A 21,075-nucleotide genomic window follows, 5' to 3' on the forward strand; every position below is an offset into this window, starting at 1 on the left:
AGGGAAGGGTTAATATGAGGTAACAGCATCTTATATGTGTGTGAGGGGAGGGAAGGGTTAATATGAGGTAACAGCATCTTATATGTGTGTGAGGGGAGGGAAGGGTTAATATGAGGTAACAGCATCTTATATGTGTGTGAGGGGAGGGAGGGGTTAATATGAGGTAACATCAGCATCTTATATGTGTGTGAGGGGAGGGAAGGGTTAATATGAGGTAACAGCATCTTATATGTGTGTGAGGGGAGGGAGGGGTTAATGAGGTAACATCAGCATCTTATATGTGTGTGAGGGGAGGGAAGGGTTAATATGAGGTAACAGCATCTTATATGTGTGTGAGGGGAGGGAGGGGTTAATATGAGGTAACAGCATCTTATATGTGTGTGAGGGGAGGGAGGGGTTAATATGAGGTAACATCAGCATCTTATATGTGTGTGAGGGCAGGGAAGGGTTAATATGAGGTAACATCAGCATCTTATATGTGTGTGAGGGCAGGGAAGGGTTAATATGAGGTAACAGCATCTTATATGTGTGAGGGGAGGGGAGGGAAGGGTTAATATAAGGTAACAGCATCTTATGTGTGTGAGGGGAGAAAAGGGTTAATATGAGGTAACATCAGCATCTTATATGTGTGAGGGGAGGGAGGGGTTAATATGAGGTAACATCAGCATCTTATATGTGTGGGAGGGCAGGGAGGGGTTAATATGAGGTAACATCAGCATCTTATATGTGTGTGAGGGCACGGAAGGGTTAATATGAGGTAACAGCATTTTATGTGTGTGTGAGGGGAGGGAAGGGTTAATATAAGGTAACAACAGCATCTTATGTGTGTGAGGGGAGGGAAGGGTTAATATGAGGTAACATCAGCATCTTATGTGTGAGGGCAGGGAAGGGTTAATATGAGGTAACATCAGCATCTTATGTGTGTGTGAGGGGAGGGAGGGGTTAATATGAGGTAACATCAGCATCTTATGTGTGAGGGCAGGGAAGGGTTAATATGAGGTAACATCAGCATCTTGTGTGTGTGTGAGGGGAGGGAAGGGTTAATATGAGGTAACATCAGCATCTTATGTGTGTGTGAGGGGAGGGAGGGGTTAATATGAGGTAACATCAGCATCTTATGTGTGAGGGAAGGGTTAATATGAGGTAACAGCATCTTATATGTGTGTGAGGAGGGAAGGGTTAATATAAGTTAACAGCATCTTATGTGTGTGAGGGGAGGGAAGGGTTAATATAAGGTAACAGCATCTTATGTGTGTGAGGGGAGGGAGGGGTTAATATGAGGTAACAGCATCTTATGTGTGTGAGGGGAGGGAAGGGTTAATATGAGGTAACATCAGCATCTTATATTTGTGTGAGGGGAGGGAAGGGTTAATATGAGGTAACAGCATCTTATATGTGTGTGAGGGGAGGGAAGGGTTAATATGAGGTAACAGCATCTTATATGTGTGTGAGGGCAGGGAAGGGTTAATATGAGGTAACAGCATCTTATATGTGTGTGAGGGGAGGGAAGGGTTAATATGAGGTAACAGCATCTTATATGTGTGTGAGGGGAGGGAAGGGTTAATATGAGGTAACAGCATCTTATATGTGTGTGAGGGGAGGGAAGGGTTAATATGAGGTAACAGCATCTTATATGTGTGTGAGGGGAGGGAAGGGTTAATATGAGGTAACAGCATCTTATATGTGTGTGAGGGGAGGGAAGGGTTAATATGAGGTAACAGCATCTTATATGTGTGTGAGGGGAGGGAAGGGTTAATATGAGGTAACAGCATCTTATATGTGTGTGAGGGGAGGGAAGGGTTAATATGAGGTAACATCAGCATCTTATATGTGTGTGAGGGGAGGGAAGGGTTAATATGAGGTAACATCAGCATCTTATATGTGTGTGAGGGGAGGGAAGGGTTAATATGACATAACATCAGCATCTTGTGTGTGGGGAGGGAAGGGTTAATATGTCGGCTTCCTGTGTGGTGAGGATGTGGATGGATCGGTCAGTAGTTTTGGGGGCTCCGGGGATGGAGAATGTTGTTCAGAGGAGTTTGGGACTTTAAACGTGAAAATGTCGCCATCTCCTCGCTGCCACCATCCCCGCCACTGCCGCTCTGATGGGGTCCGCTCCTCGCTGCCACCATCCCCGCCACTGCCACGCTGATGGGGTCCGCTCCTCGCTGCCACCATCCCCGCCACTGCCACGCTGATGGGGTCCGCTCCTCGCTGCCACCATCCCCGCCACTGCCGCTCTGATGGGGTCCGCTCCTCGCTGCCACCATCCCCGCCACTGCCGCTCTGATGGGGTCCGCTCCTCGCTGCCACCATCCCCGCCACTGCCGCTCTGATGGGGTCCGCTCCTCGCTGCCACCATCCCCGCCACTGCCACGCTGATGGGGTCCGCTCCTCGCTGCCACCATCCCCGCCACTGCCGCTCTGATGGGGTCCGCTCCTTGCTGCCACCATCCCCGCCACTGCCGCTCTGATGGGGTCCGCTCCTCGCTGCCACCATCCCCGCCACTGCCACGCTGATGGGGTCCGCTCCTCGCTGCCACCATCCCCGCCACTGCCGCTCTGATGGGGTCCGCTCCTCGCTGCCACCATCCCCGCCACTGCCGCTCTGATGGGGTCCGCTCCTCGCTGCCACCATCCCCGCCACTGCCGCTCTGATGGGGTCCGCTCCTCGCTGCCACCATCCCCGCCACTGCCACGCTGATGGGGTCCGCTCCTCGCTGCCACCATCCCCGCCACTGCCGCTCTGATGGGGTCCGCTCCTTGCTGCCACCATCCCCGCCACTGCCGCTCTGATGGGGTCCGCTCCTCGCTGCCACCATCCCCGCCACTGCCACGCTGATGGGGTCCGCTCCTCGCTGCCACCATCCCCGCCACTGCCGCGCTGATGGGGTCCGCTCCTCGCTGCCACCATCCCCGCCACTGCCGCGCTGATGGGGTCCGCTCCTCGCTGCCACCATCCCCGCCACTGCCGCTCTGATGGGGTCCGCTCCTCGCTGCCACCATCCCCGCCACTGCCACGCTGATGGGGTCCGCTCCTCGCTGCCACCATCCCCGCCACTGCCGCTCTGATGGGGTCCGCTCCTCGCTGCCACCATCCCCGCCACTGCCACGCTGGTGGGGTCCGCTCCTCGCTGCCACCATCCCCGCCACTGCCGCTCTGATGGGGTCCGCTCCTCGCTGCCACCATCCCCGCCACTGCCGCTCTGATGGCGTCCTCTCCTCGCTGCCACCATCTCCGCCACTGCTGCGCTGATGGGGTCCACTCCTCGCTGCCGCTCTGATGGGGTCCGCTCCTCGCTGCCACCATCCCCGCCACTGCCACGCTGATGGCGTCCTCTCCTCGCTGCCACCATCTCCGCCACTGCTGCGCTGATGGGGTCCGCTCCTCGCTGCCGCACTGATGGGGTCCACTCCTCGATACCGCGATCCCCGCCACTGCCGCTGTGATGGGGTCCGCTCCTCGCTGCCGCACTGATGGGGTCCACTCCTCGCTGCCTCGATCCCCGCCACTACCACACTGATGGGGTCCGCTCCTCGCTGGCGCTCTTCCCACTACCGCCACGCTGATGGGGTCCGCTCCTTGCTGCCCTGATCCCCGCCACTGCTGCGCTGATGGGGTCGGGTCCGCTCCGCTCTGCCTTGATCCCCGCCACTGCCGCGCTGATGGGGGCCGCTCCTCGCTGATGGGGTCCGCTCCTCACTGCCGCGCTGATGAGGTCTGCTCCTCGCTGATGGGGTCCGCTCCTCGCTGCCGCGCTGATGGGGTCCGCTCCTCGCTGATGGGGTCCGCTCCTCGCTGCCGCGCTGATGGGGTCCGCTCCTCGCTGCCGCGCTGATGGGGTCCGCTCCTCGCTGCCGCGCTGATGGGGTCCGCTCCTCGCTGCCGCGCTGATGGGGTCCGCTCCTCGCTGCCGCGCTGATGAGGTCCGCTCCTCGCTGATGGGGTCCGCTCCTCGCTGCCGCGCTGATGGGGTCCGCTCCTCGCTGATGGGGTCCGCTCCTCGCTGATGGGGTCCGCTGCCGCGCTGATGGGGTCCGCTCCTCGCTGCCGCGCTGATGGGGTCCGCTCCTCGCTGCCGCGCTGATGGGGTCCGCTCCTCGCTGCTTCCTCCGATGTGTCGTTTATTTTGGAGAAGCCTGCTCAGCCAATTTTTGGCAAGAGCCGGTCTTCTGCTGCATATGGTACAGGGGGTCATGTGATTGGTGGGGATACGGTGAGGGGGTCATGTGATCAGTGGGGGCGGTGCTGTTCGTCATTTTATTCCATGTGGCTGCAGAAGTTGGATGCCACCCTAGGCCTGCTAGGAAAACGTGGATATGGCCGATGGCAACATCCCATCCTACACCAACAGGCAGTAATATGGAGTCACCCCCCCCCCCCCGTCCCCCCCAAGCTCATCCCATCCTACACCAACAGGCAGTAATGTGGCGCGTCGTCCCATCCTACACCAACAGGCAGTAATATGGAGTTACCCCCCCCCCCCCAAGCTCACCCTATCCTACACCAACAGGCAGTAGTATGGAGTCAACCCCCCCCCAGCTCATCCTATCCTACACCAACAGGCAGTAATGTGGAGTCACCCCCCCCCCCCCCCCCACACACACACACACAAGCTCATCCTATCCTACACCAACAGGCAGTAATATGGAGTCCCCCCCCCGTCCCCCCCAAGCTCACCCTATCCTACACCAACAGGCAGTAATGTGGAGTCCCCGTCCCCCCCAAGCTCACCCTATCCTACACCAACAGGCAGTAATATGGACTCTACACCCCCCCCCCCCCCCCCCGTCCCCCCCAAGCTCACCTTATCCTACACCAACAGGCAGTAATATGGAGTCCCGTCCCCCCCAAGCTCACCCTATCCTACACCAACAGGCAGTAATGTGGAGTCCCCGTCCCCCCCAAGCTCACCCCATCCTACACCAACAGGCAGTAATATGGAGTCCCCCCCCAAGCTCACCCCTTCCTACACCAACAGGCAGTGATATGGAGTCCCCCCCCCCCCACACACACAAGCTCATCCTATCCTACACCAACAGGCAGTAATTTGGATTCACCCCCCCCCCCCCCAAGCTCATCCCATCCTACACCAACAGGCAGTAATATGGAGTCCCCCCCCCCCCGTCCCCCCCAAGCTGATCCTATCCTACACCAACAGGCAGTAATATGGAGTCCCCCCCCCCCCCCCGTCCCCCCCAAGCTCACCCCATCCTACACCAACAGGCAGTAATATGGAGTCCCCCCCCAAGCTCACCCCATCCTACACCAACAGGCAGTGATATGGAGTCCCCCCCCCCCCCCCCACACACACAAGCTCATCCTATCCTACACCAACAGGCAGTAATATGGAGTCACCCCCCCCCCCCCAAGCTCATCCCATCCTACACCAACAGGCAGTAATATGGAGTCCCCCCCCCCCCGTCCCCCCCAAGCTGATCCTATCCTACACCAACAGGCAGTAATATGGACTCACCCTATCCTACACCAACAGGCAGTAATATGGAGTCGCCCCCCCAGCTCATCCTATCCTACACCAACAGGCAATAATATGGAGTGTCGTCTCATCCTACACCAACAGCCAGTAATATGGACTCACCCCCCCCCCCACCAGCTCATCCTATCCTACACCAACAGGCAGTAATATGGACTCACCCCCCCCCCCAGCTCATCCTATCCTACACCAACAGGCAGTAATATGGAGTCACCAAGCCCCAAGCTCATCCCATCCTACACCACCAGGCAGTAATGTGGCGCGTCGTCCCATCCTACACCAACAGGCAGTAATATGGAGTTACCCCCCCCCCCCAAGCTCACCCTATCCTACACCAACAGGCAGTAGTATGGAGTCAACCCCCCCCCAGCTCATCCTATCCTACACCAACAGGCAGTAATATGGAGTCACACCCCCCCCCCCCCCCCACACACACACACACACACACAAGCTCATCCTATCCTACACCAACAGGCAGTAATATGGAGTCCCCCCCCCCCCGTCCCCCCCCAAGCTCACCCTATCCTACACCAACAGGCAGTAATGTGGAGTCCCCGTCCCCCCCAAGCTCACCCCATCCTACACCAACAGGCAGTAATATGGAGTCCCCCCCCCGTCCCCCCCAAGCTCATCCTATCCTACACCAACAGGCAGTAATATGGAGTTACCCCCCCCCCCCCCAGCTCATCCTATCCTACACCAACAGGCAGTAATATGGAGTGTCGTCTCATCCTACACCAACAGCCAGTAATATGGAGTCACCCCCCCCACCAGCTCATCCTATCCTACACCAACAGGCAGTAATATGGACTCACCCCCACCAGCTCATCCTATCCTACACCAACAGGCAGTAATATGGAGTCCCCCCCCCCCCCCCCCCCCGTCCCCCCCAAGCTCTCCTTATCCTACACCAACAGGCAGTAATATGGAGTCACCCCCCCCCCCCACCAGCTCATCCTATCCTACACCAACAGGCAGTAATATGGAGTCACCCCCCCCCCCAGCTCATCCTATCCTACACCAACAGGCAATAATATGGAGTGTCGTCCCATCCTACACCAACAGGCAGTAATATGGAGTCACCCCCCCCCCCAGCTCATCCTATCCTACACCAACAGGCAGTAATATGGAGTCACCCCCCCCCCCCCCCCCAGCTCATCCTATCCTACACCAACAGGCAGTAATATGGAGTGTCCATATAACTATGACCCAAGACTTGTCTCCATATAGTGATTTTTATTATTTCTTTATAAAGTGCCCTTGATTCCAGAGCGCTGTATATAAGAGCTGAGGCCCAAGACTTGTCTCCATATTGTCTCCAGCATTGCTGGTTGAGGTTGGACATATCACATATGACTCATGGACTATGTGTATGATATCGGGGGTACCGCACACAAGCGGTGGTCCTGCCGCACACTCTGCTGATGGCTGCTGCATATCACACGTGAGGCATGGACTATTATATAAGATCTGGCTCAGGCTGGACATATCACACTTTGGGTATGATTGTGTGATATGGGGGGCAGGCCACACAAGCGGTGGTCCTGCCCCACACTCTGCTGATGGCGGCTGCTGCTGCAGCACATTGCGGCCTCTCCCAGGAGGTGCGGGGGCCGCAGATTGAGGGACATTACGAAGGAGGATTTCCTGCTAAGGCTTGTGATCCTCATTCACACTGCTGTTATGATGTGGGCTCAGCCGGCTCATCTCTCTGTGTTGTGACAGGTTGGATTAGGTGACACAGATGCCGGGGCTGCTTGATATTCAGGGCACATGTTTATCTGCAGTGATGCCACCGAGAGGCTCCTCCAGTGCGATCACAGCGAGCGAGGGGATCGGGCTGCATCTGAGGCTTTAAATGCTTCCAATGAGACCTTTATTATACGTTTCATAAACCACTTCTTATTTCCCTTGATGTATAAATAACATGAGCCCCCCCTATGGTGCTGGCAGCGTGATACCCAGCAGTGTACACAGCTCCGCTCCCAGCATCACTGCTATAAGGACAGAGCCCAGGGAGGAGCCGCCGTGTGTGCAATCTGAGAGACGCGTGTAATGTTATAGCCCTGGCTATTCCCATCTCTGGGGTCACCATGCAGATCATCTCCAGGGGCTGCAACGTTCTGCATGTTCCTGTCTCAGAGATCAGTCTCCGTGTTATCACTGCCTGCAATTCTTGTCATTTTGGTTATTTCTGTATAGCACATGGTGAAGCATTGTGAGCTGGCATCTGCACTGCCCTAGTGTGCCAGGAGTCCTGCCCACCCTGCATCGAGGTGATGCCCTCTGCGTATTGGATGGCAACATATTCAGCACATTATACTGCTCATCCAGTCCTCTGTATCTTCTTGTGATGAAAACTTATGCAGCTTTCTAAGGTGTTACTAGAGCCCGTATAGACTCCTTTGAACCTGTATATCTTCTGATCACACTGCTGAGAAACCATATAGACTCTGTTCACACAGCTGAGAGTCCATATAGGCTCTGTTCACACAGCTGATGCTTTACAAAAGTGTTTCCTGTTCAGACAGACTGATGGCTGATGTGACAATCTGCATGTATGGTGGCATCGTTTGCATAATCGTTAACGATAAACGATCCAAACGACCGCTATTACGAAAGACCTGAAATAGTTCACCCATTTACATGAAAAGATAATTGTTACTTATGACCGTTCTAGCGGTCGTCTTGTCGTCGCTATTGCCTTTGTCACTACTGCGAACGACCGAACGATGTCTTATTCAATGCGAATGATTTGCGAACGAGCAACGATAAAAATAGGTCCAGGTCTTATTGAACGATCAACGATTTCTCGTTCGGTCGTTAGTTGTTAACTGCTATTCAAACAAACGATTATTGTTTAGATTTGAACGATTTAACGATAATCTGAACGATAATCGTCCGGTGGAATAGGGCCCTAAGTCTCTCTATTGGTTATTATACTAGAGGCAGTAGCACAAGTAGCAGTTCTGATATTTTGGAGCCATTGAGTCCTCCCCATTGCTATATGATGCAGATTATGAGCACAATCCCGTTGGGGGAGCATTGCACTGGGGACCTTACTATGTAGCATATGCGAATGGCTGGGGAAGGGGGATGTTGTACCTAGACTATAGTTGGAAGCCACTTTAAAGATTGTTATACATTTATGGAACATGTGGAAAAAGCCACAATAAGGATGCAGTGTGTGAACAGGCTGCAGAAATTCCCCAGTGTGCTGATGTTTTTTGTGGGAAAGTGAAGTTCATGAACAGATATTTCTTGTAATCTAAGCTGGTGTATTGGGTATATTAGCACTCTGCTTTTCTCAGATGGTAGTAATGTCTGCCACCAATGACCCGGCCCTGTTCACATCCGAAGTTTTCACAACATGAAGTTTTCATTTGGATCCTTTAAGAATCCTGGACCACCATGATAGAAATCTGACGGATACAGAGCGAAAGAAAGCATTACCATAGGTGTGAACAATCCCCATGTTAAAGTGCAGATGTTACGTCTTCCAGTTTTTAGCACCAGATCGAGTATTAATGTCCATATGGATTGTTAGCATTGATTGTTACTTCTGTGTCCACTTTAGGAATTGGTTTCAGAAGGCCAAAATACAGACCTAGATCCTCCATTCTCTGCTGAGGAGGACCAGGGGCTAGAGGACTAGCTGAGTTAGATGTCCAGGCCGACGACTGTAGTGGGATCAGTATATCATATAAGCCGCAGCTAGGCCTTACAGGTATTGTGGCACTGCTGGGCCTTGTGTATCCCTACTATCCTGTATGTGTAGATGAACACGCAGTAAGGATCTTGTAGACTTGTCCCTCACCCCCGGACCATGAGATGAGCTGTATGTGGCTGCCCATCAATAATATATTTACAAGCAGTCCCGTCACTGATGAATGTGGCTGTAATGTGAGTGTGGCGGGGGTGCTGGGTGTGCCGCTCGCCTTGTATACACCACGCTGCCGGGTACCAGCCGTATACCTCACTGCAGCGAGCATCTCCTGACCTTTAGGGCCCGTTCCTCCATTAAATTACTGGTGACATTTCTGGATTCAGGCAAAAAATGAAAGGTCATAAATATAAGCTATGTTCCCCACCCTGCAGGCATTCAGTGCGTGTAGGGTTACAGCAGACGTACAATAATTTCCACAGACTTTTCATAAACAAAAATTATTGACTTTTTAAAATTTTGTGTGGATTAAATATTTACTAAGTGCATGGACAGTCGGGGTATGCCAATCCCCCGACTTTGTATTAACGGGGTCTTAACACATTTGACTGCAGGGGGTCTGCACATGTCCTTTCAATAAGGTCTATGGAAAAACCAGCCATGCTAAAGCAGAAGAGATGAGAAGTAACTATTAGTATTGTAACTGTATTGCTTATTGTCATTGTTACTATTCTGTAGTGATGGCTTGTGACTCTATGTGCAGTTTCTCACTCTTTAGCATATGTCGCCTGCCACGGCTGTGTGTAATCAGCTGATTAGTGACCAGCAGCTCCTGCAGTGTGTGTAGTAGTCAGTGGACCGCTCCATTGTGACTGCGGCGGGGGGGGGGGGGGGGAAACCACAAGGACAACAGCTGCAGATTCCAATAAGAAAGGCATAAAACACCTGTTCTTCCTGCACCATTCCTGACATCTCCCCTTGTTATTGAGCTGGAAGGTTCTTACCATGGAGCGGTTTCTGTCTTTTATAGTTATATATGTAGACCATTTGAGTTTGGTGAGGTGGACGTGGTTACGTCTAGTATCACTTCTGCATCAGACAAAGCCAGGAATGGAGCCTACACAGGGAACATATCATGGAAAGATCCGGACCGCGCTGCACTTTGACTTACAAATACTGATGCAAAATCCTGTTCGAGCACACCTCAATACACAGTGCGACCTAAAACACACAGCACGCTCAGGGTGTGTTCACACGCGGCATATACAGTTCCTATGCAGTGGAGGGAATCTGTACTGCATTACAGCGGATGGGGTTTGTAGAAGGTGTCTTTTACACACTTCTACAGAAAATAAACAAATCAGCATAAACTCGGTGCGGATATTGACCTGCGGTGCGGATTATAAATCGCAGCATCTCGGCTTATTGCAGAGGGGAAGGTAAAATCTACTATAAAAGTGGATTTTCACTTTTGATGTTATTGAAAAGTAAAAAGCAGTGAAAACTGCAAATCCTGCATTCGTTTTTCTACATTTTCTTTAATCCTAGCACTATATAAAATTGTAATGGATGCCCATCCTTTAACAGGGTCCCCCACAGAATTCTGCATTTATTACTTAGAGAATGAAAAGAGCGGTGACAGGACAGATGCCAGCGATGCCTGAACCAGCTCTCTGCCATCTGTACCCCACACAAGTGAATGGAATGTGTCAATGGAACGCCTGTCAAAAAGACAACTGACTGCAGTCCACACATTGTAATGGCCTGAACAGCAGTTGCAATACGTGCTGTGAGGTTGTGTTCACACATGGCGGATACGCTGCAGATTTTGACTTACTTAGTGAATTTATTCTGTAAAATCTGCAGAAGTTTTTCAGCATATGCTTCATTTGTGGACCCTAATTCCATTTTCACACATATCTGTACTGTACTGTGTGGTCAATTACCAAATGCAAACCACCATGTTTTACTGTGACTTGGCACCTATTTGCAAAGTTACTTAGTTAGTATGGCTGAAAAAGCACACGTCCATCAAGTTCAACCAAGGAGGGGATGGATGATGGGGACATTCTATACATATGCATTAAAGGGGTTGTTGACCAAAAATTTTTTTCCCTTTTAAATCAACTGGTGCTAGAGATTTGTTATTTGCTTCTATTAAAAAAAGTATCAAGGTTTCCAGTATTTATCAGCTGCTGTATGCCCTGCAGGAAGTGGTGCATTCTCTCCAGTCTGACACAGTGCTCTCTGCTGCCACCTCTGTCCATGTCAGGAACTGTCCAGAGCAGTAGCAAATCCCCATAGAAAACCTCTTCTGTTCTCCAGACTGGAGAGCATACACCACTTCCTGCGGGACTTACAGCAGCTGATAAGTACTGGAATACTTGAGATTTTTGGTGCCCTTTAATGTTATTTTGGTCCTGTTTTGAAGCATTCACTGTTTTTGCTGTGACCAGATCCTGGGGTGACTGTTCGACAGAGACACTGTTCATGGTAAATGGCTTCTCGCCTCCGGATAGTGAACCTTTTTCTCTCCAGGTGGAGGCAGTGCCCCCTTGTCTTTTGGGGGTGGGGGGTGTTTACCTGGAACGTCTTTTGCACATAATTGTTCTAAAGGGGTACTCCGGGCAAAAAAAATTTTTAACATGTTATTACAAAAAAGTTATACAAATCCCTAATATACACTTATTATGGGAAATGCACATATGGTGCTAATTTCCCTCAACTTAGTAGATCAGGCAGGCTCACTTCCTCTAAAAAAAGGTGACGTCACGTCTCAAGTGCCGGGTCCAGCAGGGGGCGCATGTATGCATCTATGTAGATGTATCAGTGCCTTCTCCCTCTCTGTGCTGGCTGACACTGACCCCCTGTGGAGGCCCCCCCCCCCCAACTAGCTCACCCTGCCACCCGGTCAGCGCTCCCCCAACTAGCTCTGAGCCCACTCGTCCTGTGCAGGAGCGCTCACCCGCCATTCGCTCCCGGCAGGGTGAGCGCTCCTGCCCTCCCCATCTAGCCGCCCGGTCCCTTGCAGGAGCGATCACCTGCCGCCCCGTCGCGGTGCTGTGAGCGATCCTGCACCTCCGTATGCATCAACCTGTCCCCTCTCAGATACCCACAGCGCAGGAGCAGAAGCGGGCGTCGGGGTGAGCGCTGAGGCACAGTGGGGCACAGAGGCTGTCCTCGCTTCGCCTCAGCGCTCACCCCGATGCCCACTAGCGAATGGCGGGTGAGCGCTCCTGCAAAGGACCGGGCGGCTCAGAGCACGGGCGGCTGGATGGGGAGGGCAGGAGCGCTCACCCTGCCAGGAACGAGCGGCGGGTGAGAGCTCCTGCACAGGACGGGGGGGGGCTCAGACCTATTTGGGGTATCGCTGACCGGGTGGCAGGGTGAGCTAGTTGGGTGGGAGGGGCCTCCACAGCGGGGTCAGTGTCAGCCAGCACAGAGAGGGAGAAGGCACTGATACATCTACATAGATGCATACATGCGCCCCCTGCTGGACCCGACCCTTGAGACGTGACGTCACCTTTTTTTAGAGGAAGTGAGCCTGCCTGACCTACTAAGTTGAGAGAAAATAGCACCATGTGTGCATTTCCCATAATTAGTGTATATGATGCTACATTTACACGAAACGATAATTGGCCCGATCGTACAATTAACGATGTCGGAGTAACGATTTTTTTTTTTCATAACGATCAGCGTTTAGACTGCACGATACATCGTACGGAAAATTGTTTTGCAATCACTTAAGCCTATCTCACACATAGGTAAAATCGGCGAACGACTGTTGTAAGTTGTAATGTTGTAAGATCAAAATGAACGATTTGTCGTTCGTCGTTTGATCGTTCGCTGCATTTACACGTACGATTATCGTTCGAATTCGATCGTTATCGCGCAAATTCGCACGATAATCGTTACGTGTAAATGCACCATTAGGGATTTGTATAACTTTTCTTTTGTAATAACATATTAAAAATAGATTTTGCCCGGAGTACCCCTTAAGGGCCATTTATGTATTTAAATAAATTAATCATATATTGAGATTCTGCCTGTCCTATTGCTTCAGTGGGGTTTGGTGTGTGCCTCTGCTCTCTCCTCAAAGAGTGAATATGTTCATTCTCTTTTGGCCCTTACTCTTCCTAAGACATATGATGCTGCAGGTTATTACTCCCCCTAGGACATATGATGCTGCAGGTTATTACTCCCCCTTAGGACATATGATGCTGCAGGTTATTAGTACCCAGGTGCATAGCTTAATTTATCCACATTGATCCTCATTTGCCATGTGGCCGCCCAAACACTCAGTGAGTCTAAGGGCCCTTTTACACGGAAAGATTATCTGACAGATTATCTGCCAAAGATTTGAAGCCAAAACCAGGAATGGATTTGAAAAGAGGAGAAATCTCAGGCTTTCCTTTATTACCTGTTCTCTGTTTATAGTCCATTCCTGGCTTTGGCAGATAATCTGACAGATAATCTGCCAAAGCCAGGAATGGACTATAAACAGAGAGCAGGTAATAAAGGAAAGCCTGAGATTTCTCCTCTTTTCAAATCCATTCCTGGTTTTGGCTTCAAATCTTTGGCAGATAATCTGTCAGATAATCTTTCTGTGTAAAAGGGCCCTTAGTCATCCTGTAACCTCTGCACATCTTCCATAGACTTAATGCTTTTGCAAAATCCAGGTAAACTATGTCCATGGCCACCCCCTATCTATATACACTATATCCACAGCTCCCCCGCCCCCATCCAGGTACTCTATATCCACAGCTGTTCCCACTGTCCAGGTACACTATATCCACAGCCCCCCACCCCCATCCAGGTACATTATATCCACAGCCCCCACCTCCATCCAGGTACACTGTATCCACAGCCGCCCCCTATCCAGGCTTCTACTCACCACTTTATTGAAACATATTCGGTTGGTTTGACAGCTTCTACCCTTAGTAAAACCATGCTGGTTATCCTTTATAATACTATTACCCCCTATAAGTTCCTGGATGTAGTCCCTTATAAGCCCCTGGAATAGTTTCCCCACAATGGACGTTAAGCTTATTGGCCTGTAGTTACCTGGGGAAGTCCTAGAGCCCTTTTTGAAAATTTTCACTACATTTGCCAATCCCTCGGCACTATACCAGTCACCAAAGAATCACTGACTATTTCGTACAAAGGTAAAGAAATTACAGAACTGTGGATATTGACCTTGTGGTTTTTCCTGGTGAAACCAAGTAAATGCAAAACCTCTAAAACCATCCAGCCAATATTCAGAGGACTGCGCAGGTTACTGTATACCTATGTTATTCCTCTGTGTCCTTCCCCCTATGTGATATCCTGCGATGTGATTCATAACATTTTTTGTAAATCGGTCCATTTACCAAAAAGGACAACTTACGCCCCCCAAAACAGCTCTAAAATCTTGGTTACTAGGTGGCTCCCTTCTTTGCATTCTGCTGTTTGCAGCTTGTAGTGAGGGAGACAACAAGACAGATGAAGTGGAGGTGGGGCATGCCATGTGCTGTGTTCAGGTGAGAGATACACTGTGCACCTGCACGCTGTAAACCTACACATAATCTGCAGTGTCCATATACATGTAAAGAGCTTCCGTCTCAGCTCAGAAGAAGGTAACCTTTTCTCCTCCACATGCTGTCTATAATAGAGGTACTGTATAAATCAGCCCTCAGCATAGTGCATTAAGATTCAACAGATGCAACAGCTGGAAGGCAGTGGTTGGACACCCATGCAGGATGCCATGCCTGAAGCATACAGACAGATCTGATCTGGCAGATCTGGAGGCCTAGTTAGTCCCCTGGCTGTTATAGTAACCCATCTGCATTCACTATAATCTCTGCAGGGTGTATGACCACCTTGATGTCTCATTTGCTATTGATGTTGCATATAGGGGGTAAAAGTTAGGGGGCTAGTTCAGGATTGTGTCCAGTACTAGTCTCTTTGGCAGGATCTTTGCACGGAAGCTGAATTCACTAGACCTAATTGTTTAACCATTTTAAGAAAAAGCAATAGGCTTAGAGTTATGTCCATCAGCAGGAAGGGGTTAATGCCGTTTAGAGAGTCATGCATCATACAGGCTGAGGAATGGCGATTCCTAGCCCGGCTCATTGGATTTTATTGATGTGCATTTGTGCTGATGATGATTGTAGTGATGGGAATCGTCAGCAGAGATGGAGCCGCCATCCTCACGTTTGAGGTCTGATACATTCTGCTGCCTTATATCTGACATTTCACAGGTCACACCGACCGAGACAGCAGATTCACCAGATCCCAGGGATGGAATAATATACAGCCCGTAAGGAAGACAGAGCCCTGGAGGATCAGCTGCTGCCTCTGCTCCTGCTCTGACAGATCCTGTGTAATAACCAGGGCCGTGTAATGCTTCTGTCTCTAATAACCGTATTTACACCCATAATCCCTCCTCCTTTTACTGATGACAGAATAGGAAGCCAAAGCTTAGGAAAATTAGGGCAATTAAAGAGTAGAAAGCCATTAGACGCTCTGTGCTCTGCCTCCTTAGTCTCTGAAGTTCATCTGTCATTGGCGTGTGCTTGTTCACAGTGTGTGTCATGACGTGGAAGGTTACGCTGGGCGGTGAGATGCAGGTTATAGGGATATCGGGAAGGTTACGCTAGGCGGTGAGATGCAGGTTATAGGGATATCGGGAAGGTTACGCTGGGCGGTGAGATGCAGGTTATAGGGATATTGGGAAGGTTACGCTGGGCGGGGAGAGGCAGGTTATAGGGATATCGGGAAGGTTACGCTAGGCGGTGAGATGCAGGTTATAGGGATATCGGGAAGGTTACGCTGGGCGGGGAGAGGCAGGTTATAGGGATATCGGGAAGGTTACGCTGGGCGGTGAGATGCAGGTTATAGGGATATCGGGAAGGTTACGCTGGGAGGTGAGATGCAGGTTATAGGGATATCGGGAAGGTTACGCTGGGCGGTGAGATGCAGGTTATAGGGATATCGGGAAGGTTACGCTGGGAGGTGAGATGCAGGTTATAGGGATATCGGGAAGGTTACGCTGTGCGGTGAGATGCAGGTTATAGGGATATCGGGAAGGTTAAGCTGGGCGGTGAGATGCAGGGTATAGGGATATCGGGAAGGTTACGCCGGGCGGGGAGAGGCAGGTTATAGGGATATCGGGAAGGTTACGCTGTGCGGGGAGATGCAGGTTATAGGGATATCGGGAAGGTTACGCTGGGCGGGGAGATGCAGGTTATAGGGATATCGGGAAGGTTACGCTGGGCGGTGAGATGCAGGTTATAGTATATCGGGAAGGTTACGCTGGGCGGGGAGATGCAGGTTATAGGGATATCGGGAAGGTTACGCTGGGCGGGGAGATGCAGGTTATAGGGATATCGGGGGTCTTGGGCTCAGTCGACACTTTGTTAAAGCAGGGTCTGTAGGTGTCCTTTATTACAAGCATGGGGTAGGTCCCGACATGTGATAAGCAGATCCATATATCTATAGAGAGCAGTCATCTGATGGAGCCAGAAGTATGTCATGTTGTCCTCTGCTCATTACGTATACATCAGGGTTTGCTGGGCAGAACAGCGCAGACCCTATCCAGCCAGATCCTTTACTGCCTCTGCAGTATACATCTTTTTATCATGGTTCCCTATGTATGACGGATGCTACTATGTCATAGGGCATACATTAGCCTTATATGTTGGACTCTTTAGGCCATCACTGATGTATTATCATGTCTGTATTACAGCCGCATGTCTCTGCCCCTCTGTGGGTCTGATAACATGAGGGGACAGCTGTCCGTTTTGGTCTTTAGACCGTAATAGGTCTGTATCAGGCTAGTGTGAAGCGGGAAATAGGGAGGCTATAGAGGTGCATGAGCCCCCTACTATATACCGAATGTATACATTCTATAGGAATAACATAGAAACTCATCACCTGCCGTGTTTCTCACCTATATAGACATCGGGAATTTATTTTTGTGCCTCACTCCTAAGAAGCGTCACATTTACTAAGAGGATCTGAGGCTTTCTGTGTGCCAGAAATGAAAGGTCACATCCGCTATAGTTTCAGGCATAATTCCCGCCAACTCTTGGTATAAATAACAGGTTTTCGGTTGTTACTCTTCATGGAAACTGGAGCATAGCAAAATGGGAATAGGTCTTTCATTCACACCTCAGAGAAGCAGTGCACCAGCCTAGCAGATCCCCCATACGGCTGTACGTTAATAGTAATTCCTTTGGGGTTGCCATATGTCTAGAATACTGTGTACTATGCCAGGGATGTGGAAAGCTTCCCATACATTTTACAGGAATGTCAGCTCGGCTTAACCACAAGGACCAGGCGTGTTGGATTCGGCAGCGGCTTATTCCTATCTCTCTATTGAGAAGACGGGCATGCTCAGGAGGAATAGCTGTCAGTTGAATGAGTGTGCACCAACAGCTGTCTATGGTGTGTAGCTGGCGGTAGTCATGTCAGCAGCTCCGGCTCCCCGCAGTTCTGTACAGCGGAATGAGAATCATCAGCAGAGCCTGTGAGAGGCCTGCCCCAGTAATGACCCACGACCTTGTCTTGTAGCAGCTCAGGTCATGGATAGGATAGGGGGCTCAGGCCATGGATAGGATGGGGGGGCTCAGGCCATGGACAGGATGGGGGGGCTCAGGCCATGGATAGGATGGGGGGGCTCAGGCCATGGATAGAATAGGGGGTTCAGGCCATGGATAGGATGGGGGGCTCAGGCCATGGATAGGATGGGGGTCTCAGGCCATGGATAGGATGGGGGGGCTCAGGCCATGGATAGGATGGGGGGCTCAGGCCATGGATGGGGGGGGCTCAGGCCATGGATAGGATAGGGGGCTCAGGCCATGGATGGGGGGGGGCTCAGGCCATGGATGGGGGGGGGCTCAGGCCATGGATGGGGGGGGGGCTCAGGCCATGGATGGGGGGGGGGCTCAGGCCATGGATGGGGGGGGGGCTCAGGCCATGGATAGGATAGGGGGCTCAGGCCATGGATAGGATAGGGGGCTCAGGCCATGGATAGGATAGGGGGCTCAGGCCATGGATAGGATGGGGGGGCTCCGGCCATGGATAGGATGGGGGGGGCTCAGGCCATGGATAGGATGGGGGGGCTCAGGCCATGGATAGGATGGGGGGGCTCAGGCCATGGATGGGGGGGGGCTCAGGCCATGGATGGGGGGGGGCTCAGGCCATGGATGGGGGGGGGCTCAGGCCATGGATAGGATAGGGGGCTCAGGCCATGGATGGGGGGGGCTCAGGCCATGGATGGGGCGGGGGGCTCAGGCCATGGATTGGGGGGGGGGGCTCAGGCCATGGATGGGGGGGGGGGCTCAGGCCATGGATAGGATAGGGGGCTCAGGCCATGGATAGGATAGGCGCAGGCTGTGAGCCCAGCAAAGGGTTTTAGTTGAATCTTTGTGTTACAGCATTTGCAGTGTTGCTTTACTGTATACTGTGAATCCTCTTTGAGCTGATGACCCAGTTTTGCTCAAAAACAGGAGGAAAATCGGTCACTGAAATAGAGTAATATAGATGGAAGGGGGTCTTACCAAAGGGCTGGTGGTCTTTGGAGGCTTCACTGTACTTTGCATTGCATTACCATAAACCAATTGTGGTGTATACCCTAAGGGATTTTCTGCAGATTTCACCCCTCTACATTCTGCAGCAGACATCGAGCGCCACAATGTAATATAACTGTAGTGGTTCTGTGCTTCTCTGGGTGTGTGGAAAGCTGGGTGATACGCATGTGGACACTATCACTGGCCATTCACCGTTGTCACCTATGAATAATTGATATAAAGCTAGTCATGCCTGGAATATCAGATTGTGTGTCTCCTCGTTGGCCATGCGGGGTGGATTAGGATTACGGAGTTTTCGTTGCTCATAACAAATGAAGGCAGCTCCGGCATGCTCCAGTCCCATCGTTCACCATTTGATTACCGTGACTGGAGAAGACTGCCTGGAAAACATGGATGCAGTCTGTATCTGCTCTAGACTAACCTCAGCTTCTGTGCCGGAAGTTTCTGTGGCGGTGTCTGTGGGTTACAGAGAATCTGCTGGAGTTGTCAGGACAAGAAAAAATTGTTGTGATGGGTGAATGTAATGTATACACCCCTGTAGAGAATCTATGTATTGTGGCTGTAGAAGGGAAGACAGGTGTAGCGTCCAGTTCAGTTTTTTACAGTATGCTTGGTAGTAAACGTTTTACAGGAACTTGTACTCTTAAATGGTGACAACTTTGTTGTATGTGATAGACTATGTGATTGTTATCATGTTTGTAAATCACTTAATTTACCAAAAATTACCTCCTTACCCCATAAACTAGCCCTAATGTGTTGGCCACTAGGTGTCTCACTTCTGTGCAATCTGCTGCCCACTGCATGCTGTTAGGGGAAATCTGTCTCTAGTAACAGCAAGACAGGAAGTGTGTGTGTGGGGGGGGGGGTGTTAGCACGTGCTGTGTGCAGGAGAGAGAGAGACTGCTGCAGATTATACAGATTAGAATAAAGAAAAGTTAGTGTGTAACATTTCCCAATTCCCTGTGGATTTTGCTGTGGAACCGTGCGGTGTTACCACAACACTGCGGATTTGTTGTGGCCTTTCGCTTCCACATTGATGTGAGTGGGGGAGATCACATGTCTTTGCACATCCTGGTCACACCATATCCATGTATTATCTGCACTGTGTGGATGAGGGTTCCATGTAATCTCCTTGTAGCTGCTGATTGTCCACTGTATAAGATTTGCAGCATTTGCACCAGGTGAGAAACAACCCCATGACCTGATCAAAACTATGCTGGAGACTTTCTCTGAATGTCCTCAATGTGTCCCATTCCCTGGGTGTATTGGATGGAGGCAGAGGCACTCCGCATATAACACAGCGACTCCACTGCACTAGTACTATAGCCGATTCCATCTCTATGTATACAGCGAGCTGATAGCACAGCTAAGGGCGACCCCTGATGTGCGATGAGCCGCGGTCTGACAGGCCATGAACGCTTCTTTCAGTCTCAATGCTCATAAGTCTGTGAAGGGGAATCTTGAGGAGGAAGGCCTTGGGGTGGCGGTGGGGGGTTGTTGTTTGGTGAGGAGTGTCGGGCACTCCCCAAGCACCCCCCAGGCTGTGATCTTCTCCAGCTCCATTGGATTCATCATTCATCTGTATCCTCACATCTACATTATGTGTCACTGGTGACTGAGGTAAGAAACCTGTCCATGGTAAACCCTTACTACAGCAATACTGGCTGGTATATACCAAGGCCACAGGCAGCACAGCAATACCTGTCATGGCTGATGGGGCAGCAGTAAACCACACAGTGTATAATAACTCCATCATCATCCTCCCTGACCCCAGGAGCTGACACTCTAATCTCCTATCACACACAGTGTATCATCACTCCCATCATCTGTGTGTCTGGACATACAGTATGCCATCATGGATGGTTTCTGGCGATGGGCTCCGCTCATTGTTACACATAAGATGGATAACTGCTGGGGCAGAGTGATGTGGCGTAAACCACACGGCGGCGTCTCGGAGGACGACAGATTAAACAGATGTGAGGAAATAATTTTATTACCCGTTAAATAAGCAATGACTCCCCATGAGCCGTGGCTCTTCATTACCGGTTCTGGAGCCTCCCACAGTATAATGTAGATTATATACGTTGTGTGATCCGTCATAACATGTATAAAGAGTGTATCCCATGTATCTGAGCGCAGCAGTAGATCCTCCCTATACATTACTCCATATTCCAGGACCCCCACCATCCTGCTGACACCCCTGAAGCATCGCTCATTAACATGACTTAAATAGTCACTTCTTTTGTGTAGCGTTTGGTTTGTGCCATTCATCAGGGTGAGGACCCGCCACACGCCCCGCACTGCCGGCGGCGGCGTGTTACACGCTGATTATTCCCTGATTAAT

At 51.1% G+C, this 21,075-nt stretch overlaps 1 protein-coding gene across 4 annotated transcripts in view; it reads left to right on the plus strand.

Moving 5' to 3' along the window:
- The window catches only part of ARHGAP39 (Rho GTPase activating protein 39), a 101,673-nt gene that overhangs the window by 502 nt on the left and 80,096 nt on the right, over positions 1 to 21,075 (plus strand). Inside the window, exon 2 of one of the 4 annotated variants that reach the window (XM_069956955.1) lies at positions 9,073 to 9,222. The exons of the other annotated variants lie outside the window; for them this stretch is intronic. The gene's annotated coding sequence lies outside the window, so the exon portion shown is untranslated. The remainder of the gene's footprint in view (positions 1 to 9,072; positions 9,223 to 21,075) is intronic. 4 annotated transcript variants of the gene reach the window in all.

Source organism: Dendropsophus ebraccatus, chromosome 2, assembly GCF_027789765.1.
Source record: "Dendropsophus ebraccatus isolate aDenEbr1 chromosome 2, aDenEbr1.pat, whole genome shotgun sequence".
Taxonomy (NCBI): Eukaryota; Metazoa; Chordata; class Amphibia; order Anura; family Hylidae; genus Dendropsophus; species Dendropsophus ebraccatus.